The sequence below is a fragment of the Aquarana catesbeiana genome, linkage group LG09, assembly GCF_042186555.1.
Source record: "Aquarana catesbeiana isolate 2022-GZ linkage group LG09, ASM4218655v1, whole genome shotgun sequence".
In the NCBI taxonomy this organism is placed as follows: domain Eukaryota; kingdom Metazoa; phylum Chordata; class Amphibia; order Anura; family Ranidae; genus Aquarana; species Aquarana catesbeiana.
Genome location: NC_133332.1, coordinates 197,733,804 through 197,749,333, shown reverse-complemented (window position 1 = coordinate 197,749,333; position 15,530 = coordinate 197,733,804). Strand labels below are relative to the sequence as shown.

The 15,530-nt window shown below is 47.6% G+C and overlaps 1 protein-coding gene across 1 annotated transcript in view; it reads left to right on the top strand.

The window, feature by feature from the left end:
- ABO (ABO, alpha 1-3-N-acetylgalactosaminyltransferase and alpha 1-3-galactosyltransferase) overlaps positions 1-15,530 on the top strand; it is an 88,154-nt gene that overhangs the window by 48,658 nt on the left and 23,966 nt on the right.

The window sequence follows — 15,530 nt, the reverse complement described above, 5'->3', positions numbered from 1 at the left end:
CCCCAATTTGTGAATTATACTATAGGTGGATAAACAGTTGTGTGTACATACAACGTGTAGAGGTAGAAGATACATACAGTATGTTTCTATGCCCTGCTATGCTATTCAGATAAAAATAAAATCATTGGTATGTTGCCTGTAAAGTACACTACATTGCCAAAAGTATTGTGGCGCCTGCCTTTACATGCACGTGAACTTTTTTTTTTTTTAACAAAAAAGTTTTTATTTATCAGATACACACACAAAGAAAATAGCAAGGTACACATTACACTACATAGAGTAATTTGCAAAAAAGAGAGGTTCGTCTTCAGCATATATCATACTGTAGTACACATGGACATGGTCATGTTATCATGTGCCTTCAGACCCCTGAACACTAGGTTACTTAGGGCCGAGTAGGAGCCCAGTATGGCTGCTTCCAGATTGACTGTGGGATTTGTTTTCATCTGTTCAAGCCACCAGTGAACTGTCACTAAGACTGCCGCCTACTAGTATTGACGAAAACAGGATAAGGCCAAACCCCCCAGTGACAGCGGCATTTGTAAGGTTGATCTAGCTATTCTAGGGGTACATCCCGCCCATATGAAGTTGCTGACAATCTGGTCTAGTTTAACGAAAAAAAGGAGTTGGGGATTGGGACTGGGGTATTCAATATAAATTTAGGGAGAAAAGTCATTTTTATAAGGTTTATTCTGCCCACCAGAGAGAGGGGCAATGACTTCCAGGCCTGGCATTTAAGAGTCAATTGGTGCAACACTGGATACACATTATCATCTAGATAGGAGGACTGAGTAATTAGTGAGTATAGCCTCAAATTAAACATTAATATATACCAAATAGAAGTGCCATCATCCAGGTTTGGAATGAAAGAATAGAGGAGTGGAGGCGCGGAGGCAATTGCTGCCACTTGCCTACTCGCGCGTACACGCCTGAAAATAGGAGTTGGACTATCTCGGCACTTGGTAACAAATCACAGTTAATAAATCATAAAATATATAAATTTTAATGAATACATTACAAAAGTATAAAAATATACAGACAAAATAAAAACAGTTGTATACACCACAATTAACAAGATTACTAACGGGTAACCCCGTAAAGTTTCTGTTGGGGGGGGGTATACATGAGATTCCTCAACCGGTTTCACGGTGAAAACCGCTTCTTCAGGAGGGGTGGTCTATAAAACAATTAATATTTTTATAACAATATGAAGGATACAGCAAAATAGTGTTAAAACAACATGATACATTAAATGATATCAAAGTAGAAGACTAGCTCACCCACTCAGACGCAGTCAGTGAAACGACAGGACCCAAACAAATCCCCCCACGGCGGACACGGGGGATTGTAGAAACAGAATCTGATTGATGGATAATAAAGAATAAGAATATGGAAACGACTGATGTTTTGGGGTGCACACCCAGGTGTGATAGGGTATTGAACTGGGTGAGGGGGTGATGAGGTGAGGATGGGTGCATGGGGGGGGTGGGGTTTGGGGGAAGGGGAGAAAGGGAGGACGAGGGGGTAAGGGGTAGGGGGGAAATGGGGGGAGGGAGGAGGGCAGGGTGAGAAAGGGGGGTGGGAGGGAGGAGGGCAGGAAAAGGGGGGGAAGGGGGAGGGAATAGGGGGATGGGGGTGAAGGGAAGGAAAGTAGGGGAGGGAAGGAAAGGGGGATGGGGGAGGGGTTCCCACCTCCCCTACTTTCCTTCCCTTCACCCCTACCCCCCTGTTCCCCCCCTTTTCCTGCCCTCCTCCCTCCCCCCTTTCTCCCCTGCCCTCCTCCCCCCTTTCTCCACTATCCCTTAGGGTAGTGAACTGGGTGAGGGGGTGATGACGTGAGGATGGGTGCATGGGGGGTAGGGGTTTGGGGGAAGGGGAGAAAGGGAGGACGAGGGGGTAAGGGGTAGGGGAGAAAGGGGGGGGAGGGCAGGGGGGAAAGGGGGAGGGAGGAGGGCAGGAAAAGGGGGGAAGGAAAGTAGGGGAGGTGGGAACCCCTCCCCCCTCCCCCTTTCCTTCCCTCCCCTACTTTCCTTCCCTTCAGCCCTACCCCCCCATTCCCTCCCCCCCTTTTCCTGCCCTCCTCCCTCCCACCCCATTTTCTCCCCTGCCCTCCTCCCCCCCTTTCCCCCCTACCCCTTATCCCCTCGTCCTCCCTTTCTCCCCTTCCCCCAAAGCCCTCCCCCCCCATGCACCCATCCTCACCTCATCACCCCCTCACCCAGTTCACTACCCTATCACACCTGGGTGTTCACCCCAAAACATCCGTAGTTTCCATATTCTTATTCTTTATTATCCATCAATCAGATTCTGTTTCTACAATCCCCCGTGTCCGCCGTGGGGAGATTTGTTTAGGTCCTGTCGTTTCACCGACTCCGTCTGAGTGGGTGAGCTAGTCTTCTACTTTGATATCATTTAATGTATCATGTTGTTTTAACACTATTTTGCAGTATTCTTCACATTGTTATAAAAATATTGTTTTATAGACCACCCTCCTGAAGAGTTTTTCACAGCGAAACCGGTTGAGGAATCTCATGTATACCCCCCAAAAGAAACTTTACTTTGTTAATTGTGGTGTATACAACTGTTTTTAATTTTGTCTGTATATTTTTGTACTTTTGTAATGTATTCATTCAAATTTATAGATTTTATGATTTATTAACTGTGAGTTATTACCAAGTGCCGAGATAGTCCAACTCCTATTTTTAGGCGTGTACGCGCGAGTAGGCAAGTGGCAGCAATTGCCTCAGCGCCTCCACTCCTCTATTCTTTCATAGATAGGAGGACAGATTAGTCTGTATGCCAATCCCTAAGGACTGGCGGTGGTTGGCAACAAGCTGGCAGAAAAGTACAGGATCAGGAGACAGAGCCGTAGTCAGAAGTTCAAGCTGGGTTCGGTACAGGAAGCAGAGGCAGGCAGAGATGCAGGGGTAATCCGAAAGAGTAGTCGAGGAAGTCAGAGGTTCAGGATCAAGGTTCAAACAACAAGACAGCAGCAAGGATACAGGAACGAGCTGAGACAATCCAGCACTGACACTGGTATGCTGATCCTTTAAATAGGGAGCCTTGCGCCGTGATTCGTTGGCGTGCGAACGTGCCCGCGCTGACGTGCACTCGTTCGTATGGGTGCGCTAACGTGCGTGCCTGGTCCAGGGCTCGCTCGTTCTTGCCGTACGTCTGACTGGCCCATGGGAACGAGCATTTGTGATGGTTGTCTGACATTGCCCCCTCCTTATGGGCAGCCTCCGGCTGCCCATCTGGGCCCTTCTTTCTGGATGAGAGCAATGAAAGGCTTGTATAAGTCTTGGGGTATGGAGGTTTGCCTCTGGTTCCCAGGATTTTTCTTCTGGACCAAAACCTTTCCATTTAATTAGATATTGATTCTGACCTTGCCTTCTCCTGCAATCTACAATGGTCTCGATTTCGAACTCCTCCTCTCCATCCACCATTATAGCCTCTGGGGGCCCCACTTCACGACCTAGAAAGGGATTAACCACATCAGGTTTCAACAAGGAGGTATGAAACACAGGGTGGATCTTAAATGAGTCTGGAAATTCCAGTTCATAAGCCACTGGGTTAATTTTTCTCTTGACTGGAAAAGGTCCCAGATATTTAGGTCCCAATTTCCTGGACGGACAGGCCAATTTCAGATTTATTGTTGAAAGCCACACACGGTCACCGACTTTCAAACCCAGTTCTCCTCTTCCTGTCGAAGAACCTTTTATTAACTTCCTGTGTCCTGGAAATGGTCTATCTCAGCACCTGGTTATTGGTAGCAAGGAAATTTAGTCTGTCCTGAACAGCTGGCAAGGGAGAATCCGGAATCAATGTTGGCAAGAAAGAGGGATGAAACCCATAGTTTGAGAAGAAGGGAGATTGGTTGGTAGCTGCATGGGCAGCTATATTAAATGCGAATTCCGCCAAGGGCAGTGGTGAGGCCCAATCTTCTTGGGTAAAGGAGGTAAAGCAGCGCAGGTATTGCTCTAGCGTTTGATTGGTACGCTCAGTCTGCCCGTTGGACTGGGGATGGTAAGCCGAAGAGAAATTGAGTTTGATGCCCAGTGCTTCGCACAGTGCTTTCCAAAATCTTGAAGTGAACTCCACTCCACGATCTGAGACAATGTCACTAGGGATTCCGTGCAGTCTAAAAACTTCTTTAATGAAAACTTTAGCAGTTTCTGTTGCTGATGGGGTCCCTTTCATAGGGATAAAATGTGACATCCTGGAGAGGCGATCCACCACTACAAAGATGGATGAAAACCCTTCAGAGGGAGCTCTACAATAAAATCCATCGCGATTTTATCCCAGGGTCTTTCAGGAATGGGTAGTGGTCTTAATAATCCCCATGCTTTGCTTTTGCTGTTTTTGTTCCTGAGACAGATTGAGCATGAACCAACATATTTCCTGCAATCCCTTGCTAAGCTGGGCCACCAAAAATGTCTCTGGATCAAATCCATGGTCTTGTATCCCCCGAAATGGCCGGCCAACGGGTAGTCATGGCACACTTGTAGGATGGTAGTACGCAGATTCTGTGGTATGAAAACTTTATTACCCTGCCAATAGAGCCTATCATTTTCTTGAAGGTTCGTATCTGGGGCAGAGAGATTCCCTCTGAATGCTTGACAAATCTGTGACATTAGGTCGGCTTTTGTAAGCAGAAAATTTCCAGCCTGTAAGATGGTATCCGTTTGGGGGTGGAACCTCAACCTCCGTGAACATACGCGATAGCGCGTCAGGTTTCACATTCTTGGATCCGGGCCGGTAGGTTATATGGAAACTGAAGCGTGAAAAAAAAAGAGCCCATCTTGCTTGTCTGGGTCTGAGGTGTTTGGCGGTCCTGAGATACTCTAAATTTTTGTGATCAGTGAAGATCAGTATTGGGTGTGTTGCTCCCTCCAAGAGGTACCGCCACTCTTCCAGGAACAATTTGATTGCCAACAGTTCTCGGTCTCCCACATCATAGTTCTTTTCTGAAGGCCCTAACTTCTTTGAGAAAAAGGCCACAGGGTGCATTAGAGCCTTAGGTCCTTAGCGCTGGGACAAGATGGCCCCTACAGCGCTCTCTGAGGCATCCACTTCCAGTATGTATGGAAGAGCGGGGTCAGGGTGCTTCAGTACCGGGGCAGAGGTAAAAAGTCCCTTTAATTTGTCTAAAGCAGCTTGAGCTACCTCTGTCCATTGAAAGCGGTTCTGTTTCTTGGTGCGTTGAGTGATGGGCATGATGATACCAGAGAAGTTTTTAATAAATTTCCTGTAGAAATTGGAGAATCCGATGAACCGTTGTACCCCTTTCTTATCAACGGGAGGTGGCCAGGACATTATAGCTGCGACCTTTTGGGGATCCATTGCCATACCTCCTGAAGATATTACCAGTCCGAGAAAGTGAATGGTCTGCCGTTCGAATTCACATTTCTCGGCCTTGGCATAGAGTCCATTTTGTCTTAGTCTAAGAAGGACTTGTTTCACATGGTCACAATGTAAACGGAGAGCAGGTCACTGAAAACGGAGAGCAGCGTAGTGTGTCGGAACTCTACCGTTTGTCTGTAACATAGTCCTCCACGGGCCTACGACCCTGCTGGAGGGTGTGGAGGCTGGCCTCGGCTGTGGTGATACGTTGAGGGTCATCATAAAGTTTAGCCATTTCATCCAAGAAAGAGTCCATAGTACTCAGCAAGGGACTGGCTTGTTCCAATAGGTGATGAGCCCAGGTCTGGGGTTCTCCCTGCAGTAATGAAATGATGAACCCCACCTTGGTACTTTCCAAAGAGAAGGTGTGGGGCTGTAGCAGGAAATACAAATGGCAGGCATTCCTGAAAGCGCGAAATTTGCTGCGATCTCCCATAAATCTCTCTGGAGCAGGGACTTGTGGCTCTAGGGGTAGCATCACTACTGTGGGTGTAGAAGCTGAAACCGAAGATGCAGGTGCTGCGGCTGTCCGTGGGCTGAGGTGCTTGGAGAGAGAGACTCCACTCATTGTTCGAGTCGCTGGTAGCCATCTTGCAGGCCCTGGACTGCTTGAGTGAGGTTTGCAATTTGTTGGCACAGAGCATCCATAGCTGAGGCCCCCCTTTCGGTCTCCATGTGGCTGGATTGTACTGTCACGTACCTTACAGCGGAGTCCGAAATGACGAGGGTAGCCTCTTGCACGGTCTCGGTCCTAGCACCCCTGGAGGTTGAGACAGGGCTGCTAGGGTGGCGGAAGGGTGCAGGTGCCTGCTGGCAGGATCAGGAACACCGGAGCCTTCGTGGAGGAGGTGGGATACTGATCCGGGATTGGTTCAGGAAAAGTCCAGCAGGAATATTTGCAGGGTCAGGGACAGGCAGGAGTTGGCAACATGCTGGCAGTAAGGTACACAATCAGCAGGCAGGTTCGTAGTCAAGGACTGGCGGTGGTTGGCAACAAGCTGGCAGAAAAGTACAGGATCAGGAGACAGAGCCGTAGTCAGAAGTTCAAGCTGGGTTCGGTACAGGAAGCAGAGGCAGGCAGAGATGCAGGGGTAATCCGAAAGAGTAGTCGAGGAAGTCTGAGGTCCATGATCAAGGTTCAAACAACAAGACAGCAGCAAGGATACAGGAACGAGCTGAGACAATCCAGCACTGACACTAGTATGCTGATCCTTTAAATAGAGCGCCTTGCACCGTGATTCATTGGCGTGCGAATGTGCCTGCGCTGACGTGCACTCGTTCGTATGGGTGAGCTAATGTGCTTGCCTGGTCCGGGGCTTGCTCGTTCTTGCCGTACGTCTGGCTGGCCCATGGGAACGAGCATTTGTGATGGTTCTCTGACAGACCCAGGATAGTGGGGACTGGACCTGGATAGAACACGGAGGTGACTGGGAGAGAGAAAGCAGCAGGGACTTGCTCCAATTGATCCTGATGCCTGAAAAAACCCTAAAGTTTTCTGCAATGTCCAGTGCCGCATCCAGGGAGCCCAAGGCATCAGATAGATATAGTAGGGCATCGTCTGCATACAGGGAGATTTTTTCTCTCAAAGGGCCGACTTGAATGCCAGGCACCTGTGGGGAGGAATATATTAGGATTGCCAGAGGCTCCATCGACAGTGCAAACCGCCCGGGGGACAGTGGACATCCCAGTCTAGTGCCCCAGCTAAGAATAAAGGACAGCGAAAGGATCCCATTAGTCCTAACCCTAGCCGTGGGAGATCTATAGAGCAGCTGTATCCAGGAAATTAATTTAGGCCCGAAGCCAAATCTCTTTAGTCCTTGTCACAGAAAGGGACACTCAACAGAGTCGAAAGTCTTCTCTGCGTCAAGAAAGGCCACTACTCCAGAGGGGGCACTATCTCCAAGGTGAGAAATATTGGTATACAGTCAGCGGACATTGATATCGGTGCCCTTGCCAGGCATGAACCCAGACTGATCATCATGTACCAAGGACAGTATCACTGAGTTGAGGCGATTAGCCATGATTTTGGTAAAGACCTTGGTGTCCACATTTAGTAATGAAATTGGTCGATAGGACGCACACAGTTCAGGGTCTTTTCCCAGCTTGGGCACCACAACCACTGCCTCTGTCATAGACAGTGGGATGCATTCTTCCTCTAGCACAGTAAGAAGTACAGCATGAAAGTGGGATACTATGACCTCAGCATGTTCTTTATAGAATTCAGCCGGTAGTCCATCTGAACCCGAAGTCTTCTTTGTTTGGAGTGTGGCTACTGCAGTCTGTACTTCTTTTAAGGTAAAAGGGGCATCCAGTCTATGTTGGGCTTTAGCAGATAGTTCCAGAAACTCCACTGTGTCTAAAAAGGAGAGTAGGCTGTCAGTACTATAATCCACCTTGGAGGAGTAAAGCCGTTCGTAGAATTTCATAAATTGAGTGTTGATCTGAGCTGGGTCAGAGTGTAGTGAGCCATCTATATCTTTAATAAGGGCAATATGGGCAGTTGTGGAGCGTTCCCTAGCAAGCCAGGCCAGTAATCTGCCCGTCCTCTCACCATGCTCAAAGATTCTCTGAGACTGGGACAAAATAATTTTTTGGGAGGAGGTAGCACGGAGGACAGCTTTTTCTTTTTGGACCACTTGTAGATCTCTATATACGTCCTGATCTCCGGTATTCACATACTGGGCCTCCAACCTCTGTGCCTTGACCTCTGCCTCCACAAGGGCCAAAGAGGACTCCCTTCTTACTTTAGCTATTGTCAACCGATATCGGCCACAAGCATGGGCCTTAAAGGCATCCCAGACCACTGCAGGTGCTGCCTTGCCCCTGTTTCACAGACAGAAATCACCTATTTCACAGGTAATCAATGGGGTGATACGTTCATCCGACACTCAGAAATGAGACAGCCTACATAAAGAAGGGCCATAGATAAGGTCCATCTCAAGCCTCAGAAGTACAGGAGCATGGTCGGAAATACCACGGTGCAATATGGAAACCTCCAAAGTGAGAGATGTCAGCGGGTTACCTAAATATATAAGGTCTATGCGGGATAATGTTGCATAAGTAGTGAAGTGACATGTAAATTGTCGTTCTTTCGGATGTTTCCATTGCCACACATCACATAACCCATAGGTCTTCGCCCAGCGAGATAAGGGATAATCTATACTAGGGTCAAAATTAAGTTTGTCTATACTAGGAACAGGGGGCATAGTAAAATCACCGGCCAGGAGGATCTGCGCAGTAGGGTATTGTACCATAATCGGCGCTAGTTTAAATATAAGTGACATATTTGCTGGAGGAGGGATATATACTCCTACCATAACCAGCTCAAGCCTAGCACAAAGTGCATGGAGCACTACATTTGGCCCATCAGCATCCTGATAGAGATCCAGGAGACTAAAGTGTAAGGACTTGTGAACCAGAATATTGACTCCTCTTGAATAAGAAGAAAAGGTGGAGTGGTAGTATGAGCCCACCCAGTGCTTTTTAAGGGCCAATACTCTGCTTCCCGTTAGGTGTGTTTCTTGTAATATACAGATATGAGGATGATACCTCTTCAGGAAATTGAACAGGAGGGTGTGCTTAAATTTGGAGTTTAAACCCCTGACATTCCAGGAGATTATGGAAATGGGGGCCATCTAGTATAAAAAGTAAACGTGGGCGTGCTCTGGATCTCCACCTGTAACATACAGCTCAATAGATATACCGTATAGCAGAAGCTTAATGACATTGCAAGTTTTAAAAGGAAGTACATTGATAGTAGACTTGTGTACCATAGAAAAGAAAATTGCAAACTATGAAACTAAAACAAAAATCAGAACAAAACCAAACCCCACCCCGCGCCTCCCCAGTCCCAAAACTAAACATGGCAACTGCCAATTGGGGTCATGCACAGTGGTGCACCAGAGGAGATAGCGTTAGTGTGCTATCACAGTCCAACCATAGGAGAGTCCGCCTCTAGAAAGACAGGATATACAGTCCCTACAGATGCATATTCACCCAGGGGCACGGGCTGCAGGCATCCTATGCGCCCTCTCCACCACGAAGTAGGTGGAGAATTGGGCCTGAGGGAGCAGTGAGCAGAGTAGGCGCTCTGTAAAGGCTGTAGGGTCGGTCCCCTCTGCCCCCTCTGGGAGACCCACAACGCAGAGGTTGTTCCTCCGATTCCTGTTTTCCACATCCTCGCTCTGGACTCCAGGGATTTAACTTTTCTGGGTATGTAGGGAAGCCGCATGGTAGTGGAGCACATCTTCCGAGTCACCTACACGGTGCTCGATCTCCGTGATGTGGGCGCAGAGAGTATCCGTATCTTTCCGAATTAGGTCCATCTCTAGCTGCAGAGAATCAATCTTCCCCATAAGGGTAGACTTGCAGTCCGTAATTGCCTGCATGAGCACTGTGAAATTGCTCTGTTTCAGCAGCGCAGGATCCGATTCCTTTGTCTGCCACTGACGGAATGGGAGCCTTTGCCGGGGGTTGCGAGGGGCAGAGGACTTCCTACCTTTTGGTCATGCCACGCTGGGCAGCAGTCAATTAGATATTCCAATCGCACACGTTCTCGGTAAAATGGCACAAAAAATACTGGGTGCTGTAGCGAGTACCAGTTGGGTTCTGGAATCATCAAACAAACGTACATCTTCGCCAGCACACCATGGATCAGAAAAAAGTTATCCAAGAAGGTTTTTTTAATGGAAAGAAGTTACATCACAAAAGAGGTGCAACGTTTCGGGGCCGCGCAGGACACCTTCGTCGGGCAAGTGATGATCACTTGCACCGTGTAGGTGATTCGGAAGATGTGCTCCACTACCATGTGGCTTCCCTACATACCCAGAAAAGTTAAATTCCTGGAGTCCAGAGCAAGGATGACCAGGAAAGTATCATTTCAGAGTGGTAAGTATTCAATTTTCTTTTTGAGCAGTGGTTTTCAGCCTCAGTCCTCAAGTAACCCCCTGACAGGACATGTTTAGGAAATTTTATCTTATCTAAAATAGCTGTCCAAAATACAAAGCCATTGACTTTGATTTAAAGCACCTGTGCAAAATGAAGGAAAACCTGCAAACATGGCCTGTTGGGGGATACTTGAGGACAGGGTTGAGAAGCACTGATTTAGAGCACTGAACTAAAATCAAGCTGAAGACAACCCTATTCTAATTGTGAACATTTGAGGGAAATCAAGATTTTTTTTTTTTTAATTTTTTTTTTTTTTTTTAAAGGTTGGGCTTTGTGTCCCTTTTCTTAAAATTGGCTTCACTTCCTGTCACATAGCCAAACAGGAAGTGAGAGTAAAACCCTAATATTTTTCCTTGGGGACACACAGGTCAATCTAACTAGTGCCCCCATTATGCAAATTGCACTCTAGCACTTTGTTGTGTACACCCCAATTTATTAGGTATTTTGGGGTTTATTAAAGGCAAATCCTTTCTGCAATACAAGTGTAGTTGATGAAAATCAGAGGGGTAGCATTGGTGATTTTATCATCCAATCACGTAGAGGCAAAGATGCTGTTTTTTTCTTTTCCTTGCATGTCCCCCTCGGATCTCCAGCAACTGCACTTCTAAGTGCACTTGTAGTACAAAGTGGATTTACCTTTCAGTAAATAAACCCCAAGATACATAATAATTTGGGATGTACATGGCAAAATGCTAGAGTGCAATTTCCCGAATGGGGAAACTATTTAGATTGACCTGTGTGTCCCCAAGGACATACATTGGTAGGGTTCTACACTCACTTCCTGTTTGGCTATGTGACAGGAAGTGAATCATTTTGAATGCAAAATTTGGGAGGTGTCTTCACCCTATCAGGGGTGTAGACATCCCCCAAAACTTTTAATCCCTCTGCAGTCTATCCCCAAGCAAAAATAAGAAAGGATTTTAATGAGTTTAACTTTGCAAAGACACATTCCTAAGTTCAATTGTGATGCATGTTAATGGCCCATTTAGACCTTTAATAGAAAGTCATCAGTTGCCTTTGACTCTAACCCAGGAATCCTCAAACTACGGCCCTCCAGCTGTTGCAGAATTACACATCCCATGAGGCATTGTAAAACTCTGACATTCACAGACATGACGGGAATTGTAGTTCCTAAACACCTGGAGGGCCGTAGTTTGAAGACCCCTGCTCTAAACATTATTTTTGGCCAGTCCTAGAAATCTGCATCTGTTTTTCTATTAACCACTTTGTGTCTGTGCTATAGCCAAGTGACGGCCACAGCGTGGACCTGAATTTCTGGGAGGCTGTAATAGGACGGGCTCCCCGTATGATCCCTGCTGCGCGCGCGAGTCACTGAGACTTGGGTGATCACAGATCGAAGTAAGGGCCGATCTGTTTATTTTTTTCTACTCACGCTGACAGCATGAGAATAAAAATAAAAGCTGATCACCGGCTTAGGTGCAAGGGACATTGGTCCCGAAGAGGCAATTCTGCCTCATCTGTGCCTACCAGTACCACCTTCCAGTGCCACTTATCAATGCCCACCAGTGGTGCCAAGTAGTGCTGCCTATCAGTGTAACCAATCAGTGCCACCTCATCAGCATACATCAATGAAGGAGAAAAATTACCTGTTTGCAAAATTTAATATCAAAATATCCAAAAATACACAAAATTATTTTTTTAAATCTGTCTTTTCTTTTGTTTGAACAAAAGAAAAAAAACACACAGGTGATCAAATACCACCAAAAGAATGCTCTATTTGTGGGAACTTAAAAAAAACAAACATTTGCCTAAGTATGACCGCGCAATTGTCATTCAAAATGGATCAGCGCTGAAAATTGGTCAGGACAGCAGGGGGGTTTAAGTGCCCAGTAAGCAAGTGGTTAATTTCCATGTCAAATATGGATTTCTGTAATAAAGATGGGTGCCCGCATGTGCGTAAGCAAGTCGCACACATATGAACGTTACTCATTGTAAATCATGGGGTACAACTTGTGATGCAACTTTTCAGTCCCAAGTGGCCTTAGGCTCTCTTTCCACTACTGCGAGTTGTTGTGTGACTTGACACATGTGAAGTCGCAGGACAAGTCAAAACACATGTATTTCAATGTTCCCCCGTTCTAATTGGTGCAACTCAAAAAAAAGTTCTTGCACTACTTTGTTCCAACTTCAGTGCGACTTTTTCTCAGATGTTTTGAATCAGTCGCATGACACGGCATTAAGGCTCGGTTTCCACTATTGAAAGCCCAAAGTTGCGTGTTTTTTGCCGCGAGTTTCCCGCAACTTTTTGCCAAAACTTGAAGCAATGCCTGTGTATTTTTGAGGTCTATGGACCTCAAGTCGCATCAAAGTGGGACCAAAGTAGTGCAGGGACTACTTTGAAGTTGCTACGACTTGAAGTCGCGCACATATGAACGGTACTCATTGTAAATCATGGGGTAGAACTTGTGATGCAACTTTTCAGTCCCTAGTGGCATGACAAGTTGCAATAGTGGAAAACAAGCCGAAAAAGCACATTGTAAATCACACAACTTTGGGGTTGAAATAGTGAAAAGAGAGCATTAGGCTAAAGCGGTAATAGGAAGATGCACTGTAAGAAATACTTCTAATTGTAGAAAATCAAACAGGCTCTTGCACTGAATCTAATTTATGGAAGATCTAACTGATTGGCCAGTGTATGGTGACCTTTAAAGATATGAAAACTTGAATTTCTGGTGTTTAAGCCTCATACACACGATGGGACTTTGTACCCCGTGTATGGAGCCCGCTCTGCTCAGCGGAGGATCGCTCCGTGGATCCCCGCTGGGCAGGCAGATGACAGGTCTGTCTCTGCACACTGTGCAGGAACAGACCTGTCAGAGTGCCGCTCTCCTCTATGGGGGATCGGATGATGACGGACTGTAGAGTCTGTCGTCACCCAATCAGATCCGCAAATGGATGGAAAAATAGGTTTTTCCTCCATTACACTTTTTAGGATTGGAGTGGGTCGGATGTCAGCAGGCATGTCACCACTGACATCCGACCCTCCATAGAGGTCTATGGAGTGTCCGTTCAGGTACGAGGCGGACCTGAAAGGTCTGTCCGTGTGAGGGGAGCCTTAGGCCCCTTTCACACTGGGGCGGTGCGGACAGCAGCGTTAAAACTGCGCTATTTTTCCCATTTCTGTCTTTCAGGACAGCACCATAGAGAGACTTTGGCTCCTCCCCTCTTGAGGAAACACCGCCTTCAATTTCAAGATTTAATCCTCACCGTCCCCTCGGCCCCTCAGTTCTGGTGGGGAGACATCGCTAGGGACCAGGGGCTAATGCAGCCAGGGAGGCTGAGGCCTATTATATCCTGAGCAGAGAGGGGGACCAAGGTCTCTCTCTCTCTCTCTCCCTCGACCCTGCAGTCGGAGAGGCTAGTGAGCTGGGTACCTGTATCGACTGCACATTGCGCTCCTCCAGCTTCTCTTGGCGAAGAGTAAAGCTGGAGGGGTCTGCGTTCTTCTGGCCAGGGGTGGCACGGGGCGGAGGCACAGGGAGACCCGCCTGCTCTATGCAGCCAGCGTGGGAGCTCTGAGCGCTGGGTCGGACGGCGGGTGACGTCAGTTCCGGCGGGGGTCAATGTTTCCGTCTAACCCGCGACTTCCGGTTCTGGTCTCGGGGGTTAAAAGCGGACCGCGTGCTTGGCTGGTGCTGCCTCATCTTTGCTGTGGGGACAGCACACGGAGGTTAGGAGACCACACGCTCCCCAGTGGGAAAATGTCGGAAGCGGAGGCTTCTCGAACTGCTCCCGGAGATTCCTGCACCAGCCACTCAAAGGTAAGGGGAACCCTGGGGTGGTGTTCCCTTAACCCCTTCCTGTAAGCTCCACAGGTGTTTGTTTCCTCCAGTGGTGGGGGGAAGGTTTGTAACCGGGACCCTGGTGGTGGTTGATCCTGGGAAAAGCACCCCTGGTGGCCCTCTGTGGGAGGTGCTGGTGGATAAATTCTCTGACTGTTTTTATTTTTCATTAAATTTTTCAGAGCAAGTCTACGGAAAAAAGCAAGTCACCCCATAATCCCAAGAAAAAATGCCCTTCATGCATGTTCGGATCTAGCAGCGTCCGTCAAGGAGCTTTCTAGCACTGTGCAAACTTTTAAAACGCTTTTTTCTAGTTTTCAGTTGCCACAGCCCCAGGTCATTTCTCCACTAGCACAACGGAGTGTTGCTCCAAGCTTAATGGATGCTCCCTCTGGGAGTGGAGAGAATCCAGGAGGCGCCAGACAGGGGGTTGTGGAGGAGCCTGATAGCGGTTCTTCAGATCCCCAGGGGGAGTCGGAGGGAGAGGAAGTGGATGGGGAATCCACAACAGCCTCTCGCTACAAACTTTCGCTGGAAGAAGTGGAGGAGCTTTTAGGAGCTATTCATACCACTTTAGGAATCCAGGAGGAAAGGAAAAAGTTATCTCTCCATGACCAGATGTATAGGGGCCTGGGAGAGCATAAGAAGAGGGTGTTTCCGGTCCATGAAGTTTTGGTTTATGCCATCAAAAAAGAGTGGCAGGACCCGGAAAGGAAATCTTTCTTTTCAAGAACTCTGAAACAAAGGTTTCCCTTTGCAGAGGAGGAGGCGCTGGTATGGAATAAATCTCCTAGACTAGACGCAGCCTTTTCACAGGTCTCCAGGCATACTGACTTGGCTTTTGAGGACATGGGGGCGCTCCCTGATCCCATGGACAAGAGGATAGATTCCCTCCTGAAAAAATCCTGGGATTCTTCCCTGGGTAACCTCAAGCCTGCCATGGCATCCACAGTAGTGGCACGGAACATGGAATATTGGTTGACGCAGATTAAAGCGCACATAGAGGCAGGGACATCTAAGGAAACGATCCTGTCGTATTTCCCTATGCTCCTTAAGGGGGTGGCTTATCTTGCGGATGCCTCGGCAGAATCGGTGCGTATGTCTGCAAGATTGGCAGCATTATCCAATTCAGCAAGGAGAGCCTTCTGACTTAAGACGTGGCAGGAAGATACCGCATCTAAAGTTAAACTTTGCGGAATTCCTCTCACAGGGGACTTGCTGTTTGGACCTGGTCTGGAGGCCGTCTTGGATCGGACGGCTGACAGAAAAAAGGCTTTTCCTTTTAAAAGGAAATTTGCAGAGACTAAAAGAAAGTCTCACCCCCGGAAGAGGTTTGACCCCCCAAAAACTGAATAACAGAAAAAGGGTTGGGGACAA